General features: G+C 40.8%; 1 pseudogene; it reads right to left on the reverse strand.

Moving 5' to 3' along the window:
* Positions 1–3,145: 3,145 nt before the first annotated feature.
* LOC111736387 lies at positions 3,146–3,264 on the reverse strand (annotated as a pseudogene).
* Between the last annotated feature and the right edge of the window lie 1,380 nt (positions 3,265–4,644).

Here is a 4,644-nt window from a genome sequence, read left to right on the forward strand (position 1 = left end):
GGCCTTTTGAGCCACACTTTTCTTGCTCAGGCTCGCTTCCACGTCTGGAAGTGTACTTTCCCTTCTAACAAAGCTTTTCTTTTCTACTGTATTTTGATGTCTTGCTCAATTCTTTGTTCGAGACATCAAGAACCTGGACAACGCGCAGGGAGAGAATCTCCACTCTCTGGTAACAAAATGACTCTAGAGCCGCTGACATACCCCCATGTGAAAATGTGAAAGTGCTTGCAAACTATAAAGCTCAGCACAGATCTCCCTGCTCCCTCCCCTACCGCCTCTGCCTATGTATTTGGTACCACCCCACTCCCTAAGTCATCTCCATCTTAGCTCCACCACTCAAAGACCCTGCGGAGAAGAGAGAGGGAGAGAAAGATGCTGAAGTTTTTCCTTCCAATCCTTCCCACGCTTCATCCCCTCTCTACCTCCTAATCACCACAGGGATGATGAGTGTTGTTTTGTGTGTGACTCCCCCTGCCCAAGAAAACACTCCAACTCTCTGAAACCCATTTCTGAAACCCATAGGCTGAATTTCCCTGCAGAAGTCTGAGAGAGACGGGTCTGTGTGGAGAGCATTCCTGCTTCAAAGATAAAACCAGGAGACATAGAGGAGGGAGTCTTGCTTTCTTTCTCTCTTTTTATTAACCAACACAAAAATGTGTCTCTCTGATACTATTCACAGCATCTCTCAGTCCCAAGGAAGACTGGGCAGTGCGATGACAAGCTTGGTGTCATTTTAAAATCAGGCAGCACATATTGCTCTCAGTCCTCTAGCCCCCAACAGAGCGGACACTCTCCTTATTTAAATACAGACATTTCTCATCATTTCTAAAGATGGATATTTATAAAGTCACAATTTCAGGGGAATATTCTAGCTATTCCTAATTATCATTAAGCTCATGTGATAATGTATTCCCAAATAAATTTGAGAATTGTTCTAAAAATGCTAACATAGAAATAAGAGCAAATAAAAGCCAATTCGTTGGACACTAGAACGTTGTAAAGTGAAGGACTAATGTGTTTATTAAGCTCGAGTCTGAAGAAATTAAGTAATGCATGCTTGGTAAAAAAGTCACACAATAATCAGAGCTGGGTTAGAGAATCCATTTCTTCCAATCCAGCTTGTGGATAATTGAGAATGAAACAGCAGTAAAATAATGTAAAACTAAAAGATAATTATGAGCCAAAAAAATTAAAGGTAAATTTAAAGCTGGTTCAAAACTAAACACCAATTTATATCCAACTAACAAACAAGGAAATTAAATTTAAATGAAAAAAAGCGCAAACAGAAAATGCAAGTTTCAGATAGAGTAAATGTTAATTGGAAACCCATATAAGCTGTCCGCTGATCTGGAGTGGTTACTGTCAGTTGTAGGAATCCTGTGGGTCATAATTCTAAGGAGGAAGTGATAATATATTGGAAAAACAAAGGTCAGAAGCAAAATAACAACAAAATGGTGTAACCTCATTTTTGGTGAAAATGATGAAGAAGAGTAAAAGTTTTTTCTCCCCTCCCCACAAAAGGAAGCTAAATGTCAAGAACGAAAAAAACAAAACTAAGAGAATTTCTGAGCCCAGATAAACTTTCCGAGTTTGACTGGGTTGGATGTCCAAACCAGGTTGCTCCAGGACAAGGCCCTTATAGTGGTTCTGAAAAGCAAGCTGAGGACAGAAGCTCTGTGGGTGCTTGTTGCTGGCAGGGTGAAGAGGTTGTGAGAACTGAGAAGGCTAGGAAGAAAGATGCCATTGTAAGGACTTTCAGCCTAAAGATATTCACCTCCTCCACCCTCTGCTTTCTCTGCTCTATCCTCTTGGGCTAGCAGTGTGATGCTAAATCATGGGACTTGTGATTTATCCAACAGTGATTAAGAGAATTCCTGAGTCTCCCACCACCAATACCACCATCTTTTCCCAGTTTGATTAGGGCAGGTCACCAAATCAGGTTGCAACAGGAGAAGGACCTGTCTTCCTGAACGCTGTCAGCTAAACGCACAGTTTACCTAGCGCCTCCCAGCCATGGCTTCCGAGAGGCCAGAGGCAAAACTCTTCTAGGAAAATGAAGGAAGAGAGGTGCATATGCAATAGTTAAGTCAAATGTGTAGAACCCTTGGACAATGAGAAATGAGAATAGAGCAAAACTAATAGGAACATGACGTGGACCTTACAGGAAAAGAATTCTTACTGGTAGCAATCTCAACTACGGTGAAATATACGATGAGGCTCAAATTAAAATATTACACTAGTAAATCCCGGGGATCTAAACATTTACTTGGGGTTTTCCAAATTGTCCAAAATCATGCTAAATACCTAAAGAAAGAAGCACTATACATATAAATGACACATAATTGTCCTTGAAACTCAAAAATATCAAGCTGTAAAACAGGATAGAGTTGTATAACAGAAAATGCCCTTTTTACAGCCTATTGGCCAGAAATACAGAATTTTCAACTTTGAAGAAACCTTAATAGGAGACCCAGGTTTAAAGCATTAAAACCACCCGACAAAATGAGGCCCAGGGCAATGAAGGGCTTTAAAGCTTAAGCACCTTTAGCTTCATGGTAAAACTGTCTCCGCCTATGCATCACCGTGTGATCCCTTTAAATTGTTTACTGCCTTTTATTGACTCATAGACTTTTAAACCTGGAAATATGAACTGGCTTGTCCATGGTCATACAGCTATTGGTTTCAAGCAAACAATAAAAGGTCCAAATCATCTAGGATCATGAAAGAATAAACACTTCTAACATTTAGAAGTAAAGTAACCTAGGACTTAGTCCAGCCTTAAATGGAAGCCAGTGGGTGATACATGACACCATATGTCAGGCTAGTGACAGCCCAGATCTCTCCTGCTTGTGTTCATCGCTGTTCTACATTTCTTCCAGAATCAAGTGCCAGAGCTAATTAAATTCATGAGTAAAGCTCAAGGCACTACTAGGGGTTCAGCTGGTGAGCTGGCTGGGTAGAAAGCACAGAATAGTCACTTATATTTGATTTCCACAGACATTAAGATTAAATTAGTACAGCTATCCGATATTCCCCTAATGCATTCATTCATTCATTCATTCATTCATTCACATTCTTAATAAGCACCTTAGGACATGGGACACATGAATCTCTCCCCTCAATCCCTTATTTTTTAAATTTTTTATGCCTACAGCACCTGGTCTTCCTAGATGGTCTCCTATCTAAGTACTAACCAGTCCTGACTTTGCTTAGCTTCCGAGATCAGATGGAATTGGGCTTGTTCAGGGTAGCATGGCCGTAGACTTCCCCTCAAGGAATTTACAGTCCATTTACAGAAATAAGAAATTAACTCATGAAAAGAAATTAAAGTAGAGCAAGTGTAGGCAGATCAGAGGAGCAGAGAGAAATGGTCTCCAAGGTGGAGCTGATTAGGTGGCCTTCATGGAGGAGGCAGAGCCTGTAAGCTCTTCGAAGGAACTAGACATGAAGCCTCTTGAGCCTTCCATTCCTTGTTTGAACGAAGTGACGCTGAAAAGTAGGGCACATCAGCCAATTGCTTAGAGATTTGTTAATTTCTGATGTTTCCTAAAGTGAAAGATAAGGTTAGTGGGGACCCAGGTTTCTTACTGCACACAGGCCCCGTGGGGCCAGGCTTGGGACCGACAGACAGATGAGCATTTCCTTGGAGGCACTGGCTCACTTAGAATAGAGGCTGTCAGCCACGTTATACCTGATGCCCTTTAATATAACTCTCCCTTGTTATGCTCAAATGAAAACCATAGATAATATGCCTACACACAAAATTTTTCCTCCAAAATCCACAATTTCAAAAAAAGATTTTTAAAAGCACTCGCTGTGTTATAATCAAGGAACAAAGAAAAGCAATTTTATAGTAAAATAAGTATTTCAATACCTGGAAAAAAAAGTGTGCACAATTACACTGGAAGACCTAATGAACAATTAGACGTCTACACCTACGTGCAGAATCGCCATGAATATGATATGTGTAATTGCACAGATTCACACGTGTTTTAAGGCCCACTCAAATACTGTAAGTGGCATTGCCATTCACAGTATGATTTTCTAGAACAGTGAACAACTCTCAGTAAAGTTCCTCCTTTCCTCAATTTTGTACCATTGATATGTACCTCCTTCATCCAATTTTGCATTCCTGAAAAATTCAATGTATGTCGAAACTGCAAAAAATCCTTTGTGTTTATATGTAAAATGGTGTTGGATGCTGGACCCTGATAATTATGAACAGGATTTTCACAGACATCAGCATCCAGTGGAATGTGGGATGAAAGCCATGCGGGACGATCCCTTGTGCTGTGGACTGTCCTGATTACTGCAGGACATCCAACATCGCTGCCACTGTCCACAAAATGCCAGTGACACCCTCCACTCCCCTCATTGGGACAAATGCTTCCATAAATTCCCAAATATGCCTCTTAAGAGGTGGAATCACCTTCTCTGGAAAGCCTAAATTAAAGGGCAGGTGTGTGTATGTGTGGACTATATGTGTCTTCTAGCATTTGGAGTTAGGGGTCACCTTTGTCATCCTAGTGCCCCCTCTGATGGTTAATTTTCTGTTTTAACCTGACTGGGCCATGGGGTGCCCAGATATTCTGGATGTTTCTGTAAGTGTGTTTTTGGATGAGCTTAACATTTAAATCAGTAATC

Source organism: Pteropus vampyrus, unplaced genomic scaffold (genome assembly GCF_000151845.1).
Source record: "Pteropus vampyrus isolate Shadow unplaced genomic scaffold, Pvam_2.0 Scaffold19, whole genome shotgun sequence".
Classification (NCBI taxonomy): Eukaryota; Metazoa; Chordata; class Mammalia; order Chiroptera; family Pteropodidae; genus Pteropus; species Pteropus vampyrus.